This window comes from Pongo abelii, chromosome 20 (genome assembly GCF_028885655.2).
Source record: "Pongo abelii isolate AG06213 chromosome 20, NHGRI_mPonAbe1-v2.0_pri, whole genome shotgun sequence".
In the NCBI taxonomy this organism is placed as follows: Eukaryota; Metazoa; Chordata; class Mammalia; order Primates; family Hominidae; genus Pongo; species Pongo abelii.
The window spans coordinates 49,410,235-49,431,822 of NC_072005.2; the positions used below are offsets into that span (position 1 = coordinate 49,410,235).

General features: G+C 42.1%; 1 protein-coding gene across 1 annotated transcript in view; it reads left to right on the plus strand.

The window, feature by feature from the left end:
- The first annotated feature begins 481 nt into the window (after nucleotides 1-481).
- TEX101 (testis expressed 101) overlaps nucleotides 482-21,588 on the plus strand; it is a 30,316-nt gene continuing 9,209 nt past the window's right edge. The window contains exons 1-4 of the mRNA XM_009232692.4: nucleotides 482-601; nucleotides 13,329-13,394; nucleotides 14,591-14,684; nucleotides 18,066-18,362. The gene's annotated coding sequence lies outside the window, so the exon portion shown is untranslated. The remainder of the gene's footprint in view (nucleotides 602-13,328; nucleotides 13,395-14,590; nucleotides 14,685-18,065; nucleotides 18,363-21,588) is intronic.

The window sequence follows — 21,588 nt, forward strand, 5'->3', positions numbered from 1 at the left end:
TAACCTCCTGGGCTCAGGTGATCCTGCCTCCTTAGCCTCGTGAGTAGCTGGGACTACATGCACACCCCACCATGCCCAGCAAATTTATTATTATTATTGTGTGTGTGGAGATAGGATCTTGCTATGTTGCCTAGGCTGGACTTTGAGAGCATTTATTTTTTAGAAGAGGTGTAATTGAAAATTCTTTCTCTGTCCCTTGAAGATGTATGTAAAGCTTTCTAAAGCATACATAAGCATCTTGCCTGCCTCACAACCCAGAACTGTACTCCTCAAGGCCCTAGGAGCCCTCTCTTTGAAAGGCAGGCATCCGGAGAGAAAGCGCCCCTGTCTCCCAGTTTCTGTGAGAAGGAAGGAACCTCAGTTCTGGGGGGCATCTCACTCCCAGTTGCAAAACTACCTCCTGTCATAGATAAGAGAGGTTTGTTTTTCCTGTGGATAAAGCCAATTAACCACACAGAGAATCAAGCCAGTTACTGGGTGAATTTAGGATGAACTATGTGTGACAAATAGTGCCACTTGAGTCCTCTCAACTGGGAACTAGTCACTGTCTATCTGGAGACCATGTGTGTAACCGGTTGCACCTGCTTGGCTGGATACAAAGGTGGGATTTCTTTCTGTCTTTGTCATCTGTTAGCAGATTGCATCACATTTTGGCTTAATGCTTACTCAATCATAAGACAGGTTTCTTTTACTTCTACGGATGTGAGGGGGGTTTCTGGGCTGAGCAGAAATTTGTTTCTTAATTATATTTTTCCAGCACCCCCACCCAAGCTACCCCGCCTTCTCTGAAGCTACTTCCCCAGGCTTTAAAGGAGGCTGCTCCCCGGGGTTCCTCCCAGGCCCTGCCTCTCCTGGTTCATCTGATCTCCCACTCTCAAGGCATCGTACCTTCCCTCCCTTCCATGTGCTGATGCCTCTCAGATCCCTAACTCTAGGCAGAAACCGGCTTCTCAGTTCCTCAGCTCAAATACCCACCTTGGGACGGGCGTCTGCACCGGGACATCCTGCCGGGAACTCTCCTGGTAGAACACGGTACATGTTCTCTGGCTGCCCTGCAGTTTTTAAATGCCACCAGTACACATGGGGAATGTTCTGCCTTCCTAAGGAGGAAGCCAGAAAGTTCATTTTCCCAGCACTCCTTGCAGGAGAGACACCAACACCGGTCCAGGCTTTCCCCATCAGGTGCTCCCGTGAAAGACTCAGGATCCCAAACAGCACCAGAAAGCAGAGGATACATGGCACTGATTTGCTTTTTGTTTTTGTTTTTATTTTTTGAGTGGGGATGGGGGACAGAAGCTTCTGGTGCAGAAGCTTCTGGACCCCAGGGCCAGCCTCAGCAGTGCAGGGTGCAGGGTGTGGTTTCTGCCTCCTGCAGTAGCCAGAAGATCTTGACCGGAGCTGTCTTGTGTCTGTGGTTTGGTCCTTGCCCTGGGCCCTGTGGCCTCCAAGCTGGCTTCATGAGGGCCCTTGGAGCTTGGTGACCTTACTACCCTGTCCTTTAACCAGTCCCTTTTCTGCTTCTTGCTGGAGTGAGCTGGGTGGTTTTCTCTGAATCTGCTCCTGTCCTGGGTTCTCCCTTAGGGAAGGTCACCCTGGGCACCCCACCCCTCAGCCGGATGCCCAGCAGATGTTCTCATGCTTCCACTTTCCTTGCCCCTTTATGTCCAGTGGTCGCTCCTTTCTGTCCCTTCCATGTCCTACATCTCTCTCTGCTGTGTCCTGTCTTCTGCACCCTGTGGCCTCCACCTAAGTTTGCACCACCACCCATTCCTCCTTGAATGAATACAGTTGTCTCCCCGGGTCTCCCTGTCTCCACGGGGGCCACCAGCATCCGAGCCAGCTTCTTCTCTGCAGCAGAGATGATCTTTTTCAGTCTTCCTCCAGCCATGGCCCTCTCCTGCTCCACTTTCCAGAGCTCCCAAGTCCCCGGGATGCGCTCCAGCTGCTAAGAGAGGCCTCGAAGTTTGGGTGATGTGGCCTCCACAGTCCTCCTGAGCAGCCACCCCACCTACCCTAATCCTTCAGCTCCATTACATTTCCTTTTTCTGTTTAATTTTTTGAATAGGTGTTGTATTTAGATGGCTCAGAAATTTGCATCCGTGTGTATCTGTATGTGTGTGCAGGCATGAAGAGCCTGTGTCTCATCCCTGTTCCCTGTGCACCCAGGTCCTAGCCCCGTGCCAGCCCCAGTGGCCTGCTGTGCTGTTCATGACCTACAAAGCTTTCTACAGCTCTTTTATGCAAAACAATAGGAATTATTGTAAATTATGGTAAAATATATATAACATAGAATTCACCATTTTTACCACTTTTTTCTTTTCTTCTCTTTTCTTTTCTTTTTTTTTTTTTTTTTTTTTTTTTTTAAGAAGGGCTCTCGCTCTCCTCTCACCCAGGCTGGAATGCAATGGCGCCATCTCGGCTCACTGCAACCTTCACCTCCCGGGTTCAACCGATTCTCCTGCCTCAGCCTCCTGAGCAGCTGGGACTACAGGTGCATGCCACCACGCCCAGCTAATTTTTTGTATTTTTAGCAGAGAGGGGATTTTATCATGTTAGCCAGGATGGTCTCGATCTCCTGACCTTGTGATCCACCCGCCTTGACCTCCCAAAGTGCTGGGATTAGACATAAGCCACCTTGCCCGGCCCATTTTAACCACTTTTAAGTGTACATCCAGTGGCAGGAAGTATATTTAGGTTGTTGTTCAACCACCACCACTGTCCACTCCCACCTAGAACTTTTGCATATTCCCCAACTGGAATTCTTTACCAATTAAACACCAACTCCTCTTTCCCCCTCCCTCCAGCCGCTGACAACCACCTTTTCATTTTCTGTCTATGCATTTCATGACGTTAGGCACCTCTGTTAAGTGGAATCATGCAATATTTGTCTTTTTGAGTCTGATTATTTCACTTAGAAAGAACTCAAGGCTTATTCATGTTGAAGCACGCATCAGAACCACCCTTCTTGTTACGGCTGAATCCCATTCATTTGTATGTATAGACCACGTTTTGTTTATTCATTCACGGATGGATGGACACTGGGCTTGTTTCCAACTTTTAGCTATTGTGAATAATGCTGCTATGAACAAAGACATGCAAATATCTGCTGGGGCCCCTGCTTTCCGTTCTTTTTGGAATACACCAGAAGCTGAATTGCTGCATCTGGGGTAAGTCTATGATTAATTTTTTGAGAAACAACAACAGTGGTTGTGCCATATTACATACCCACAAACACTACACAAGCGTTGCAATTCCTCTTGCCAACACTTGTTCTTTTCTGTTTTTCTTTTTCCCTTTTTTTTTTTTTTTTTTGAGAACAACCATCGTAATGGATGGAAGGTGGTATCTCACTGTAGTAGTGATTTTTATTTTCCTAATGATTAGTGATGTTGAGCATCTTTTCATGTGCTTATTGGCCATTTGTAAATTAATTTTACATTTCCTCCTTTGTAATGTAAGAGGTAGCACACCGTGCATTGTTCTGCTTCTTGTTTTTCTCACTGTACGGTGTATCTTGGAAACCTTTCCCGGTGCACAGACAGAAGGACACCTCATTCTTTGCCACAGCTGCACAGTATACATGATGTGGATCATGGCTCCTGACGCAGTTCCCTACGGATAACCATCAGGGTTGTTCCCGGTCTGTGGCCACCGCCAAGACTGCCGTGACTAGTCTAGAATGGGTGCCATTTCATGCATTTGCAATTCCCAGAAGTACACTGGTTAGTCAGCAGGTGAGTGTATTGGTGAGAGGATGTGACTCCAGTCTTAGGAAATATGGAAACCTTCTTCCCTTTCTAGCTGCAGCACCCCCAGTCTGGACAGCATATGGAAAACACCAAAGGGAAGCCCCCACTAAGCACAGAACCCTGCTGGCCACCCAAGACCTCAATACAGATGGACAACATGAAGCCCCTGGCTTAGGGGAAAACAGAGAGACTGAGAAACAGAGAGAGAGAGTTGGGGCGGGGATGGAGAGAGAAAGAGAAAATGATAAAGACCCAGAGAGAGAGAGAGTCAGAGATAACGGGGGTGGAGAGGGGAGATACAGAGAGAGACAGAGAGCAAAGGGGACAGAGACACTAACACAGAGAGATGGAGGGAGAGGAGAGGCATGGAGAGAGGGAGAACTCAAGAGCCAGAGCCGGAGAAGTAGAAGGTGAACCGTAGAGGGACACAGGGCAGGACTAGGGTGAGACAAGAGAGGACCCAGGCTTGTGTATTCTTGATTAAAAATCAATGGTGTTGTAATCCAGAAAAGAGAGAGAGTGGGGGGAGAGAGAAAGGGCCTAGGACCAAAATTTAAGGGGTCACTTGTGCAACTCCGGATTTGGGTGTCTCCTTAGATTTTGCACCAGAGACACCTCACTTACTTCACCCTCGTCCTGGTCCTGAGACCTCCACAGGGACACAGAGACAGAAGCAAAATACACAGAACCAAAAGAGCATCCGAGAGGAGGAGGAGGGACATGGAGACACCACGATAGTCAAGCTGATGGGGCCACACAAAATCAGAACAGAGACAAAGAGGGAGGCACAGAGAGACACAGAGGGACAGAGACCCAGAAAAAGAGACGGACAGAGCTGGAGAGATACAGAGGGGGAGAAACAGAGAGTGTGCGGGAGGAAGGACACTCATAAATACACAGAAACAGAAGGAAGAGGCTGGAGTGGTGGCTCACACCTGTAATCCCAGCACTTTGAGAGGCTGAGACGGGTGGATCATTTGAGATTAGGAGTTTGAGACCAGCCTGGCCAACATGGTGAAACCGTGGCTCACACCTGTAATCCCAGCACTCTGAGAGGCTGAGACGGGCGGATCGTTTGAGATTAGGAGTTTGAGACCAGCCTGGCCAACATGGTGAAACCCTGTCTCTACTAAAAATACAAAAATTAGCTGGGTGTGGTGGCGCACCTATAATCCCAGCTACTCAGGAGGCTGAGGCAGGAGAGTCACTTGAACCCAGGAGGCAGAGGTTGCAGTGAGCCAAGATTGTGCCACTGCACTCCAGCCTGGGTGACAGAGCAAGACTCGGAAAGAAAAGAAAGAAGGGAAGGAAGGAAGGAAGGAAGGAAGGAAGGAAGGAAGGAAGGAAGGAAGGAAGGAAGGAAGGAAGGAAAGAAAGAAGGAAAGAAGGAAGGAAGGAAGGAAAGACAGAAGGTACCAATTGGTAGCGAGACAAAGACAGAGACAGACAGGGAGACACAGAGATGAAAAGACACAAAGTGAGCCAAAGACACACAGTGAGGAGGAGACAGAGCCAGAAGCAGAGACCCAGTGTGATGGAAAGAGAGAGAGGCAGACAGACAAGAGCAGCATCTTCAGGGCGACCGGATGCCCCGTGCCCCTGAACTGCACCACGGGGAGGGGGCTGAGCACACAGCCTGCATCCCATCCATCATTTCCTGGCCTTCGTGACTGGGTGACCGTGCACAATCCAGTCCCCATCTCTGAGCCTCAGTTTCCACACTGTAAACCAGGTATAGATACACTTCCTCAAAGGGTGGTGGGGAGGGCTGGGCTGGCTGTTTCTGCTTAATGTCCCCTCATGTTTCACAAAGGACCCCATGAACTGCGATGAAAGTCACTGTTCATTATCATGATGGCTTCCAGTACTTACAGCAGTCAGCACTAATGTCATGCACATCATCAGCACTTGACATGAATCCCCATTCATTACAGATCTGCATTAATTGAGTTGATGCTCTGTGCCCATACTTGTACACTCATAACGTGGATTGTTAATTTAATTGAGACAACCACAGTCTGAGGACAGTGATATCACGATCATCTCCACTTTCCAGAGAGGAAGCTCTGCTGGTAAAGGGTGCAGAGCTGGGGTTCAAACCCAGGTGGTCTGGCTCCAGGGCCAGGTGTGCCCGTGAGCAGGGCTCTGCCTGGGTGTCCAAGGCCACCTTGTCTCCAGGAGACAAGGTGTAACAGTGTTTCCAGCCACTGAAAACTTGGATTAACGCCCAAAGTATACTTTGCCTTTTCTGGCTTTGGGGCGTGGTGTTTAAATTCAGAGACATTCTCCAGGAAAGCAGAAACTTCTTGGCTAAAATCCAAACCTAGGGAATTTATTGCAGAGATGGGGACGTGGTTCTCATTTCTGCCCTTCTCAGAGTACAGATTAATTAACTCAGAAGATTCAAAATATTATATTTTCCATATTCCTTACTGAACATGATAATATTATACCCTTTTCTCTCCAGTTTTATGCTTCTTTTTTTCTTGGTGCTAAAGAAATTGTAAACCTTTGTCTTAAAACTGTAGTACCTTCCAACTGCTGGTGACAGAAATCCCAGCAAGATAAGAAGGAGCAAATGTCCCTGCTTCCCAGACAACTTGAGATGTATACAGATCCTATTCAGCATCCTACAATGTTCTTGCAAAGATTATTTCTATCAATGGAGCTCTGTAAAACACCAAGACTCCGGAGACCATCACTTAGTCCTGTGAAGATAGCTCTTAGCCTTCAAAAATCTGAAATTCGAATGAATTGTCTTACTTAGTTTTTTGTTGTTGTTGTTTGTTTTTTTTTTTTTGGCAACAGAGTCTCACTCTGTCGCCCAGGCTGGAGTACAATGGCGCGATCTCGGCTCACTGCAACCTCTGCCTCCCAGGTTCAAGCGATTCTCCTGCCTCGGCCTCCCAAGTAGCTGGGACTACAAGCACGTGCCACCACACCCAGCCAATTTTTTGTATTTTTAGTAGAGACGGGGTTTCACCGTATTAGCCAGGATGGTCTGGATCTCTTGACCTCATGATCTGCCTGCCTCGGCCTCCCAAAGTGCTGGGATTACAGGCGTGAGCCACTGCACCCGGCCTTACTTACATTTATTAATTCATTGCCCAGGACATAATGTGTAAATGGACAACTCTGTTGTCTAGAATTTATGCAAATACTTGTGACGTTTGTTTGTTAATCTGGAAAATGGCTTTTCAGGGAGGAAAAGCTTTTCCTCTACCCACTTAGGTTCAGTATCTGGGGTCATGTGAATTTAACTAACAAAAGATCAATTTTAAAAAGGCACACAATTTTCATTAATATTTACATGCATGGGAATTCACAGAAAAGAAGTGAAACTCAAAGAAATGGTTAGACTTGTGGGGCTTATATACCATTTTAACAAACGAAAGGGGTTTGTTCTTCAAGGGAAGGTCCATCATAGGCAAGTGACCTGGAAATGCCTGGGAAACTGATGGAGATGCAGGGTCTGTTAGCGAGGTCTGTCTATGCACACTCATCTCAGTCTCCAGGATGAGCTGCTTTTCTTTATTGTCTGGGTAGAAAACACCTTCAGAAAAGGAAATTTATGCTCTCTGCTTTTAGGTATATAAGGGGAGGGCAGACCTCTTCCTGTATCTGTTGATTCTCAATGGCCTTAAGCTCAAAATAATCCTTATACAAATGTGGCACATTTTGGGGTGACTTAACTTGATCCCTTTCAGGCCACTGATGAGTCCATCTTTCCCCACCCAAGTGGAGGTAAGAAAAACCTGTGATGTGGCTGCATGGATTTCTTATTTAAATGTAGAGTGTCACTAAGAACCATTTATTAATTCATTGGGCACTCCCTGAGCCCCTGCTCTGTGCCAAGCCCTATGCTGAATGATACTGAGACCCCAAAATGAATGAGACCAACCCATGCTCTCAAGGACCTCCCATTCCCAGGAACAGCACAGACAGGACAGGGTGCTCAGGCCCGTAAGAGGGTGTGGTGACTCTGAACTCAGCTAGGCTGAATGACGCCTCTCAGAACTCCCTTCCCTATAGGGTTCCTGTTAGGGTGGGAGCAGGACACACTTGCCCAAAGCAGCCACCGTCGTGCATTTTATGCTGGGGAAATCCAGGCAGGAACTTCCATGGCTTAGGTCCAGGTGTTGCTCATCTGCTAGCTCAGCTGGTCAGCCTGGAGCAGCAGCAGGACCTAAAACTGCTCCACCATTACACCAATCCTCCTTCAACTTCTCCACCTCCTGAGCCAGGTGTGCGTTGAACTCTGTGACAAAGGTCACTCCTGCAGGTCCCCTGCACCACCAAGATGAGGCAGCAAGAATAGAGGCAGGTTCTGTGGGTCCTGAAACCTTCCACCTTGTGTGGGCTCCCAACTTGTCCTTACTCCCCACTTTCCATCCATCTCCCCTTCCCCAGGGCCTGCCCTGCAGACTTGGAGCTCAGGTCAGATGCAGAGCCCACAGCCTCACAGGCTTCCATCAGCCAGAGATGGGATCCTCACAGATTCTACCAGCACCAAGTGGAGAGATATTTGGGGGTCTAAATGAGGGGCAAACTGGCCCACCTGGGGCGGCAGGGAAGGTTTCCTAGAGGAATTCCTGCTATTCCTCATTGCGCTTCCAAATTTTAGTCGTGTTCCACTTTTACGATCTGAATAGCCGTTGCACTATTATTTACTCAAAAATTTTCCTTAAAACAATTCACTGTTTTTCTGTAGCCTCATCCTAAAACAATAATGTTTATCCAGTCATGGGATTAATATGCTATTTTCAATTATTTTTCTCTAATAGGCACTTAATCACAAGCATAGCCTGCAACGCTTTTTAACAACTGTCATGTATAACCCCTTAGAATCATCTCACATGCCCTGTGCCACTGACACCTGAACCCTATTTTGGGAAACACTCCTTTAGGTGAATCTTGAAGGATGAACAGAGGTTTACACGGCACCAAATGGAGAAAGGGGGTTTTGTGCTGACAGAGCAGGTTAAGAAGTTTCCTGGAAGATGTGAGGGAAGCTGCATTAGTTATCCATTGCTGCCTAGCAAATTACCCCACGGCTTCGGGGCTTTAAACAGCAACAGATATTTGTTACCTCTCAAATCCTGTGGAGCAGGAATTGAAAAGTGTTTGTTTTCAGCTTTTTTGTTTTTTGTTTTTTGTTTTTTTTTGAGACGGAGTCTCGCTCTGTCGCCCAGGCTGGAGTGCAGTGGCGCGATCTCCACTCACTGCACGTTCCGCCTTCCGGGTTCAAGGCATTCTCCTGCCTCAGCCTCCTGAGTAGCTGGGACTACAGGCACCCGCCACCACACCCGGCTAATTTTTTGTATTTTTAGTAGAGACAGGGTTTCACCGTGTTAACCAGGATGGTCTCAGTCTCCTGACCTCGTGCTCCGCCCGCCTCGGCCTCCCAAAGTGCTGGGATTACAGGCCTGAGCTACCACACCCAGCCTGTTTTCAGCTTTTTATTATGAAGCTGGGTGATTGTGACTTGGTGAGTCTCATGAGGCTGGAGTAAAGACGCTAGCCGGGTGCAGTCATCTGTAGCTTTACTGGGCCTGAAGGGTCTGCTTTCTAGAAAGGTCACTCACATGGCTGACAATGTGGTGCTGGCTAGTTCCTACCTCAGGGCCTTTGCACTTGCTGTCCTGTGCCTGGGGTATCTTTCATCTACTCTTTGTATAACTGGACCAATCCCATCCTTGATGTCTTTGCACCAAGGCCACCATCCATTACCTCTGATGCCGCCAAGTTAGTTTCTTAAACATCATCCTTTGTTTTCAACTTTTTAATATGAAAGATTTCAAACATCCAGAAAAGTTGAAAACATAATACCAAGAACACCATATCCTCTCCTTATATTCAAGTTTAACATTTTGCCATATTTCCTCTGGTTTTTTTCTGAACTGTGTCAGGGTAAACTGCACACATTAAGACACTGTGTCCTGGAGTACTTTAGCAAGCCTCTCCCCAGAATGACCAGCCCACGATACCGTGATCACGCCTGAGAAAATCAACGATAACTCCCTAACAGTATCTAATACATAGTCCATTTTCAATCTTCACGGTTGTTCTGCAAAATGTCTTTTCCATGTGTATATATTTTTATATATTTATATTTAAAAATATATATTTATATATACAATATAATATATAAATATATATTTATATATTTATATATATTTATATATTAATATATTTATATATATTTATATAAAATATGTAATATATAAATATATTTTCTATAAAATATGTAATATATAAATATATTTTCTATAAAATATGTAATATATAAATATATTTTCTATAAAATATGTAATATATAAATATATTTTTATATAAACTATGTAATATATAAATATGTTTATATATAAAATATGTAATATATAAATATATATTTATATATTATATAATTTATATATTTATATATAAAATATGTCATATATTTTATATATAATCTATATTTTTATATAATTTATATTATATATAATAGAAATATATAATGTATAATATATGTAAAATATATAATATCTATAAAATATATAATATATAAATATATATTTATATATTAATATATACTATGTATTATATATAAATATATTATATAAATATATAATTAATAATTATATAATTATATATAAATATATAATATATTAATAATCAATATTAATTATTAATTAATAATTATATAATTATATATAAATATATAATATATTAATAATCAATATTAATTATTAATTAATAATTATATAATTATATATAAATATATAATATATTAATAATCAATATTAATTATTAATTAATAATTATATAATTATATATAAATATATAATATATTAATAATTAATATTAATTCTTAATTAATAATTATATAATTAATAAATCATTGTAATTAATTATAATTAATTAATAATATAATTAATTAATAATTGATATATTAATAATAATATATATTAATAATTATATAATTATAATTAATATATAAATATATAATGTATTAACATATCAATATATATTTATATATTAATATATAATATATAATATATATTAAATTTATTATATTTATATAATAAATAAATTATATATTATTTAAAATTATATATTATATAATAAATTAATATATAATGTATAAATATATTTATATATTTATATAAATATATATTTATATAAATATATATTTATATTATATATATAAAAAAATATTTATATATATAAATATATATATATTTATATATTATATATTATATAATAAATAAAAATATATTATATATTTATATATATAAATATATAATATATAAAATATATTTATATATAAATATATAATATATAAATATATATTTATATATAAATATATAATATATAAATATATATTTATATATAAATATATAATATATAAAATATATTTATATATAAATATATAATATATAAATATATATTTATATATAAAATATATAATATATAAATATATATTTATATATAAAATATATAATATATAAATATATATTTATATATAAATATATAATATGTAAATATATATTTATATATAAATATATAATATATAAATATATATTTATATATAAATATATAATATATAAATATATATTTATATATAATATATAATATATAAATATATATTTATATATAAATATATAATATATAAATATATTATATTATATAATATATATAATATAATATATATATTATATATAATATTATATATATAATATATATAATAATATATAAATATATTTATATATAAAATAGGTAATATATAAATATATATTTATATATAAAATAGGTAATATATAAATATATATTTATATATAAAATAGATAATATATAAATATTTATATATAAAATAGATAATATATAAATATATATTTATATATAAAATAGATAATATATAAATATATATTTATATATAAAATAGATTATATATATAATATATACATAATATATATAATATATATAATATATACATATAATATATATAAATAATATATAATATATACTTTTTTTTGAGACAGAGTCTCGCTCTGTTGCCAGGCTGGAGTGCAATGGCGCGATCTTCACTCACGGCAGCCTCCGCCTCCTGGGTTCAAGTGATTCTTCTGCCTCAGCATCCTGAGTAGCTGAGACTACAGGCATGCGCCACCACGCCCAGCTAATTTTTGTATTTTTAGTAGAGACGGGGTTTCACCATGTTGGCCAGGATGGTCTCGATCTCTTGACCTCATGATCTACCCAAAGTGCTGGGATTATAGGCGTAAGCCATCATGCCCAACCCCACGTATATTTTTAAACGGGGATCCAATCAAGACTAATGATTTGTATTTAGTTATTATCTTTCATTGTACAACAGTCCCCCTCCACTACCAATTATTTTCATGAATGCTAAAGAAAAGACAGAAGGCCCAAAGTGGAGTCAACTCATGCTAAAGTTGCACATCATCAAACTGAAACCTGCGTTATTTACTAGTAAGATACGTCCTTCCAGAAATCATGAGAGAGATTATAGCCAAATCCCATTGGTTTCATATTTGTATCTGTTTTCTCCGGCCCTGATGCATAATTACTTATTTGCTATTTGTTTCAAAATAGTCATGCAACTGTTTGCACTAAGAAGAACGGTAATGAATGCAGTTCAGATTTCTTTCATTTATTTCAGTCAGCAGGATCTATCTCACTAGAGTTGTCCAGTCATTGTACACAGGTAAAGTAGCTGGAAATAATTTTCCTCTGTGTTACTATGCCACCAGCTTTCTACCCAGATTCATTTCCACCAGTTTAGTTTTCACTTTTAGGGATGGCTTAGCTCTTGTGTTTTAAATTTTCTTTTGTTTTTAATAATGTAAAATATTTACCTGGTTACACAATCAAACTATTAAACAAAAGGCTCAATGGTTTACGTTCCATCTCAGGCCCCTCTGAGTTCCCTCCCTCCTCCTGTAGGTGAATCAGTTTGGTTTTGTGGTTTATTCTTCCACTGCTTCTTTCAAAAAGCATAGGCAAATGTGTTTTTTTTAATATTTTAAAAGTTTGTCTTTTAACTAGCCCACAGACCCAATTCTTTGAGGACTGAGTTGATTTCTGACACATGTTCTATGGGCCCTCCTCTTGGAAACTTACTTTCTAACCCCTTCCAAAAAAGTCTGCACCTTCCATCATGATGCACATTTTAAGTTAAAATTGCCAATACAACCCTCAAAATGCAAGTTTATTGAATAAAGCTGAGAAGAGCAGTAAACAGACAAAAAAATGCATCCACTTAAATAAAAAAATTCACATATTTACGTAGTTCAGTAACTTAAAAGTTTTCACATGCAGAGGTTAGTGCACAGGAAAATGTTGGTAATAGCATCTGGGTGTCTTGAAATGCTGAAAGCAATGTATAGACACACAAACACATTAAGGTTTAGCTATGGGTCAATTAACAAACCTATACAGTCCTCACAGAGTCACATACTCTAGTTCCAATTCCTCCTTTTAGGCACAAGCAAGTTGTCACATTCTTTGTAATGGTTCACTTTGACCATTAATGGTGTTGAACAACAGTAGCAAGTTTAAATACCCTTTCATTTACAGAACCATCCATCCCATCAGGGAAATATGCAACATGTTTCAAAGAATAAGAAGAGAACTTTGGGCCAGGTGCGTGGCTGAGGGCTGGGAGTGGTGGCTCGCGCCTATAATCCCAGCACTTTGGGAGGCCGAGGCAGGCAGATCACCTGAGGTTGGGAGTTCGAGACCACCCTGACCAACATGGAGAAATCCCGTCTCTACTAAAAATACAAAATCAGCCAGGTGTGGTGGCAAATGCCTGTAATCCCAGCTACTCAGGAGGCTGAGGCAGGAGAATCGCTTGAACCCGGGAGGCGGTAAGCCAGAGATCGTGCCATTGCACTCCAGCCTGGGCAAAAACAGCAAAACTCTGTCTCAAAAAAAAAACAGAACTTAAAAGCCCAGATTCTACTCATAAAAATACGAATGGAGAAAAGCAAGTAGTGTCTGTGCAACACAGTGCAGTATATTGTACAGAATATTTTTAAGGCCACAGCAGTCTATAAATTAAAACTGGTATTCATTACAAGAACTTACTGTAGACTAAACTCTGAGTGCTCAACACGTTTGGAAATGCAGTCTACATAAGTGCTGCTTAACAAAAGAAAAAATCACACACAGTGTGAGGCAACACATAAGCGGGTGTCCCATAGGATTTAAGCTACTACAGTGGTCTATATGAATAATAATTTACAACTGAACCAGTATGAATATGTCCCTTTATGTATACAGAAGTCACTAAACTACAAAACATGTTCATTTGAAGTTTTTAGACATCTCTGTATCATAGAAGCAAACGAACAGCATCAGTTCCTCAGTTCTCTGTGTGACTGATTATTAACCTGTAGATGTTGAACATGATTACATTAGATTAAGCAGGCAGGTCTAGAGTTGTCACAATAATCAAGATGTCTAATGGCACCAGTCAAAAGAGTGCCAAATCTTACATCAATAAAAGAGAAAAATAAAATTTTTTATTTGTTTATAAGTATTTTGTGCTGAAAGTCAACTTTATGGCTAGATGTAAAAAGTCGGGAATTAGAGTGTCACGCAGCAGCACTGGTTTAATGACTGGAGATAGAACAAACAGATGTTTGAACTAAATCTGACTTTTTTTTTTGAAACGGAGTCTCGCTCTGTCACCCAGGCCGGACTGCAGTGGCACAATCTCGGCTCACTGCAAGCTCCGCCTCCTGGGTTCACACCATTCTCCTGCCTCAACCTCCCGAGTACCTGGGACTACAGGCGCCCACCACCACACCCGGCCAATTTTTTGTATGTTTTAGTAGAGACGGGGCTTCACCGTGTTAGCCGGGATGGTCTCGATCTCCTGACCTCGTGATCCGCCCGCCTCGGCCTCCCAAAGTGCTGGGATCACAGGCATGAGCCACCGCGCCCAGCCTAAATCTGACATTCTTAACAGTTTTTATTATATTGGGTGGAATGCTCTAAATTCATGAAAGCTTTTGAGAAAATCTTCAGTTCTTAACCCCTTAAAAAAGTATGCTGAACCAGGAAGAAAAAACAAAAGATAGAAATAATGATCTGGACAGATGCAAAACAGCATGCGTTAGTTCCTCCCATATCCCAACTGCCATCTGGCGATAAAGAGTTCTCAGAAAGCAGAATGTCTTTAATATCCATCAGGTAGAATCTCACCAGTGTAAAGAATCAACATTGATCTGGTGCCTCTGCTTACTCTCTGCCGACCATATTGGATTCCTAAGATGTAATTATACAGTTCACATGCATTTGTGAGATAAAGATAAACATTATGTTTACATATATCCCACCTGAGTCATTCAGGCTTAAAGGTTTTCTAAATACTGTGTGTGGCACTAGAAACTTCACGCTGTATCAGCAAACTATCACAAGGACAGAAAACCAAACACCACATGTTCTCACTCATAGGTAGGAATTGAACAATAAGAACACTTGGACACCGGGGCCTGTCTTGGAGTTGGGGGCTGGGGGAGGGATAGCATTAGGAGAAATACCTAATGTAAATGACGAGCTGATGGGTGCAGCAAACCAACATGGCACATGTATACCTATGTATCAAACCTGCACGTTGTGCACATGTACCCTAGAACTTAAAGTATAATAATAATTTTAAAAAGGTAATACCAATATTATTAGCCTTTAACCCTAATTCAGAATAAACTAAATGTTCTAACTGATTTTTTTTAAAAAAGGAAAAAGAAAAAGAAACTTCATGCTATATCAAGTCGATGTCAGTATTAAGCTACTGGACTCTATAATGAAATATTATAGATAGACATTTACTGAAAACCAATACAAAAATCTGGCCCACAAAGACCAGAATGGAAATATCCAATTTTCTTGATTTAAGATGGTCAAAACCTGGCTAACACGACGAAAACCTGTCTCTACTAAAAATACAAAAAAATTAGCCGGGCGTGGTGGTGGGCGCCTGTAGTCCCAGCTACTCGGGAGGCTGAGGCAGGAGAATGGCGTGAACCCGGGAGGTGGAGCGTGCAGTGAGCCAAGATCACGCCGCTGCACTCCAGCCTGGGTAACAGAGCGAGACTCCGACTCAAAAAAAAAAAAAAAAAGATGGTCAAAAGTGTGTGGGTTGTTTTTTGTTTGTTTGTTTGTTTGTTTGAAAGCTCTACACATGGTTTAAGACAAGCATGTATAAGAAGCCTTTTTTTGTGTGCTGGCTTTATCACGACAACTCTGGCTGATTCTTTATGAAGGATTAGGGATACTCATCTTCAGCAGTGCACGTGAGAAATAAACTCTGAAAAAGGCAATTTCTTGGGTTTAGGAAGGACTGTATTTTGGGAATTACTTCAGAGGAACTGGCAATAATTCTAGGATTATAGCCAAGAAGGACTGGAAGTCTTCAGGAGATGCTTCAGCTTCTTCTAGATTTTGAATGCTCAATAAGCCACTGAAATGTGATATCTATATTATATTAAATATGTTTATGTATTAGCATTTCACCCCTCTTTGGAAAGGGATAGCATTTTAATATATAATCCACTACAATTTGTTTGTTATCTTCCAACCTTTTATTTTGAAACTTTTCAAGCCCATAGAAAAGGTGGAAGAATTGTACAATGAACCCCTTATATCTTTCACCAGGATTCACCAATTGTTGACATTTTGCCACATTTGCTTGATTGATTTTTTAATTTTTTTCTATCAATCTAGATACACGTGTATGTATGTGTGTGCCTGTATCCTAATTATTTGCCTGTGTATACACGGAAAGAAAGAATGAAAAATGTATATAATAATAAATTATATATATGTTAGGTGAATATATAAATACATATATACTTGTGTGCACTTTACTCTGTTTTTTATGTCACAATTTAAAATTTTAAAATATGTAAGAAATAAATAAGCCTGAAACAAATGTATTTTCAGCAAAATAAAATCAGAGACACTTCATCAACAGCTGATTCCCACTGAAACATATATTTCAGAAAGGAGAGAACTGATCACAGATAGAAGGTACGGGACACAAAAAGTAATGAAGAGAAAAGAAAGTGGCAAATACACGTTAAAATGTAAATGTACTTGGTATAAATAGTGCTAATGATATCTAGTGGGATTACACAAAGATACACTAAAAATTCCCTGCAAGGTTAGTTAGTATGTAATTCAGGGTGAGTAGGCAAATCGGTGAAGCTAAGTAAATCTAAGGTCATTTTATTATTCAGGAAAAAGGCAAAGGTTTAAACTGACTTTAGACTTTGATAGGTGAATTATGCATGCTAGAATTTCTAGCCTATTTCCCAAACAAAGATTATCAGAGTGGATTAGGAAGGCAAGATCTGGCCTGGTGCGGTGGTTCACATCTGTAATCCCAGCACTTTGGGGGGCTGAGGTGGGTGGATCACCTGAGGTCAGGAGTTCTCTACCAGCCTGGCCAACATAGTGAATATAGTGAAACCCCGTCTCTACTAAAAATACAAAAATTAGCCTGGCGAGGTGGCATATGTCTGTAATCCCAGGTACTTGGGAGCCTGAGGCAGGCTTGAACCCGGGAGACAGGTTGCAGTGAGCCAAGACCGTGACAAGAGCAAAACTCTTGTCTCAAAAAAAAAAAAAAAAAAAAGAGGCAAAGACAGAGACAAGATCCAATAATAAATTATTTCTTTAAAAACACATCTAAAATGGAAGGAGGTTGGGTGCGGTGGCTCATGCCTGTAATCCCAGTATTTTGGGAGGCCAAGGTAGGTGGATCACTGGAGGTCAGGAGTTTGAGACCAGCCTGACCAACATGGTGAAACCCCGTCTCTACAAAAATTAGCCGGGCGTGGTGGCATGTGCTTTAATCCCAGCTACTGGGGAGACTGAGGCAGGAGAACTGCTTGAACCCAGGAGACAGAGGTTGCAGTGAGCTGAGATCATGCCACTGCAATCCAGACTGGGGGACCGAGCAAGACTCCATCTCAAAAAAATACGATAAAATAAAATGGAAGGATACACAAATTCTTGACTATAAAAGGATGGGAAAAGATATTTCATGTAGTAAGAAAGCTAGCGTATAGAGGCAGGAGGATCACTTGAGGCCAGGAGTTTGAGACCAGCCCGGACAACATAAGGAGACCCTGTCTCTAAAAAAAAAAAAAAAAAAAAAAAGCCAGATGCCTGGCTCACGCCTGTAATCCCAGCACTTTAGGAGGCCTAGGTGAGGGGATTGCTTGGGAATCCGACTGTTGAATTAAAACAAAACACGGCTTAGGCTGCTGTGGGTATTGACGTCTTGTGATTTCTGTGCAGGGCACTGAATGTCAAAGTGAAGGAATTCAGTGAAGCCCGGATCAAGGGCAGGAGCAACCGTGACCCTCTTAAAAGAGCCAATGCCCCATGTAATTAGTGACGCGCGCGAATGGATAGACGGTATTCCCACCGTCCCTACATAGCATCCAGCGACACCACAGCCAAGGGACAGGCTTGGCGGAACCTGCGGGAGAGAAGAACCCTCTGAGCCTGATTGAAAGGTGGTGAAGAGACAGGGGAGGGGGATCAGTGGGTGGTCCCGCCTCCATCTTCAGTTCCCGCATTGGGGCGAGGCAGGTACATGGGCCTTGCTGGCTGTGGGTGAAATTCCATTATTGATTGTTTTTTCACTAACTTGGTGGGGGAGTCGGGCGCGAGTTTCGAGAGAGGCTCTGGCTTCTGGCGCCAAGCCTTAGCCAAGCTCAACAGGTGCAGCGCTAGATGGGGAGACTGGGACACACGTCTGAACGCAGATGTCCTAAGGGAGCGCAGGAAGACAGAAGCCTCCCCTGGGGCAGGAGGGCAAAGGCTCCTGGGTCTTGCATTTGCAGCAGGAGTTCAGACGGTGAAAGCAGGGCTTCAGGATCCTTCTGACCTTTTGAGTTTTAAACAAGGGGTGTCAGAAAAGTCGTCACAGGGATAACTGATTTGCAGCAGGAAAGCATTCATAGGAATGAGGCTTCTTTTTGTTTTTTGTCTTTGTTTTTGTGTGTGTGTGTGTGTGTGTGTGTTTTTTTTTGTCAGGGTCTCATGCTGTGGCACAGGCTGGAGTGCAGTGGTGCCACCATAGCTCACTGCGCTATGAGAGCTATGTGATCGGCGCTCAAGTGATACTCTGGCCTCAGCCTCCAAAATAAATGGGACCGCAGGCCTGAGCCACCATGTCCTGTGGCTTTTTAATCCTTTTGATCCTTGGATGTGGGCTCTTCCTATCATTGGAAGACAGAATTCACCAAGGTTGGGTTGTTCACCCACTCAGAAAACCTGAGCTGGGGCTGGGGCTAGGGCTGGGGCTCACGCCTATAATCCCAGCACTTTGGTAGGCCAAGGCGGGTGAATCACCTGAGGTCGGAAGTTCGAGGCCAGCCTAGCCAACATGGTGAAACCCCCGTCTCTACTGAAAATACGAAAATTAGCCGGGCGTGGTGGCGCATGCCTGTAATCCCAGCTACTCGGGAGGCTGAGGCAGGAGAATCACTTGAACCCGGGAGGCAGAGGTTGCAGTGAGCTGAGATGGTGTCACTGCACTCCAGCCTGGGCAACAAGAGCGAAACTTCGTCTAAAAAAAAAAAAGAAAGAAAGAAAAGAGAAAAGGAAAGGAAAGAAAAGAAAGCCGGAGCTGGCATTAGACCATGTGAGACAGGTTGATTTCACTCTAGTGAGCATGCGTGGTTGCCTTGGTGATCCTGCCCAGTACCACAGGTCCCCAGGTTCAGACGTTTGGTGCCTGTGCTTGGATGAGAGACCACTGGGCTAAGCTGCCATCCGTGGGATGCTGACTAAAGGCCTCTAAGTCAGAATATGCCCAGGCAGAACTATAGGGCAGCGCCATGAAGCCTCGGGGGGCCTCGGATAGCCTTCCTCGCCAACAGGACTCAGTGCAGCAGGGTTGAGGCCCCATGCGGAGAGCTCATTGTCTTGGGAAACCGGCAGTGGGAAGGGTGGCCGGCCCCTCGCCCTTCACGCAAGGCCCATTCGTGGGGAACCTGGCGCTAAACCATCCTTAGAGGAGCTGCTTCTGGGTCCCAGTTTTCTCTGCAGCAGAGTAGCTCCCTGGATGGGATCTATTGAAAGTTAGCCCTCCACACAGGCGTGTGTCTCGCAGCTTGTGCCTCGCAGCATGTGTGCAGAGCCATCAATCCTTCCTTCCTCAATCCCGGGGGTCCGCCGCGTCCCCATACCCCCACCCCGGCCTCTGGTATGGGAATCAGTGACGTCTCTCCCACGAGCCTGCCCGAGCCCGCAATGCCCTCAGGAGGCGCCCGCCCCGCCCTCTGGGCTTTCCGAGGGCTGCCAGGAACATGCGCTTCCGGGGGTGGAGGGGCGGTGAGGGCCCCCGCCCCGCAGCGTCCTGTTTGGGAGCCAGGTCTTCTCCTCGTTCTGCCCGGGCTCGACCAGGGGCTGGATCGGGGTTCGGGGAGCGAACAAGGCACGTCGGAGGGTGGCCCGTGGCCCCTATTCAAGGGGTGGCTGTGGGCCAGGAGGTAGCGGTGGCGGCGGCTGCGCGTGTGGCCATCTGAGCCGTGGGCCGGTAGGTCAGGCGGAGAAGAGGGTCTGGCAGGTCACCGCCCTTGCACCCTTCCTCCCCTTAAAAATAAATAAATAAATAAACAAATAAATGGCGAGTTGGGGGTGGACAGGGATGTTTTAGTGCTGTGCATGCATTCTGGAGCCCCACTACCCTCTAGAACCAGGGCCACACCCACCCCCGACACCCACCGTGAGAAGTGCCCTCTCCCAGAAGGGCCTGCACCAGAGACCTTCGTCTTTGTTCTTTTTGGAGAGATCTGTGTAGATCGAGGTCACTCCAGCCCTGGATTCAGGGAGGGCTGCACTATCAGGGAAAGATAGCTTCAGCAAGGCCTCACAGTGAGTCAGACCAGACTCTTCCCATCCCCAAGATCCCTGGACTACGGGGCATCATCCTGGGATCCCTGAGGTCACATGGGAAACTTCTCAAGCACCCATGCTGCCATCTGATACTGTGGCCTGATCCCACCCCTGGACACCTGGACATTCTCATGAACCCGTGGAGGCCTGGTGCTACCTGATACTGTGACCTCATTCTGCTTCCATCTCACAAAAGTTAAAGCATAGATTTACATGCAGTCAAATCAATAATTAGATTAATGGGCTGATTAAAGGAAAAACTTCAGACACATTAAATTTAACACAGTTTAATTGAGTAATGAGTGATGCATTAATCAGGTAGCCCCCAGAACCAGAATAGGTTCAGAGAAACTTCAGGGTGTTCCATCCATAAATGGTTGGATAACATCTACCACAGAAGAAAGTGATGTAGAAGAAACTAAGGAAGGCACTGAAATAGCTGGACTGCCAACAGTTGGGTGCTTGCCTTATTTGAACCAGGTTTGAACAGTTAGTTGGGTACCTGTGATTGGCTGAAACTCAGCTATTTTTATAATAGCAGGTTACAGACTGTTTACACATCAAGTTAGGTCACAGTTCACTATGTATGGAGAAACCATTAGACCAAACTTAAAGTAGTAGGGAGGCAGCTTTAGACCTAACAATGTTAACAGGCCAAACATTTCAATTAAGGGGTACAGATTGGTCAAATTGCATAAAAAAGCAATACCCATATGTACTGTCTACAAGGGAGATATTTTACATATAGGGAAAAGCATTATTGAAAGTGTGAGTATTGAAAAAGATATACCATGCAAATAGTAAGCACAAGAAAGTTGAAGTACTAGCAAAAAAAAAAAAAAAGAAGAAAGAAAGAAAATAGAATTCAAAACAGAAGGTAAAAGAGACTGAAGCAGGAGAATTGCTTGAACCT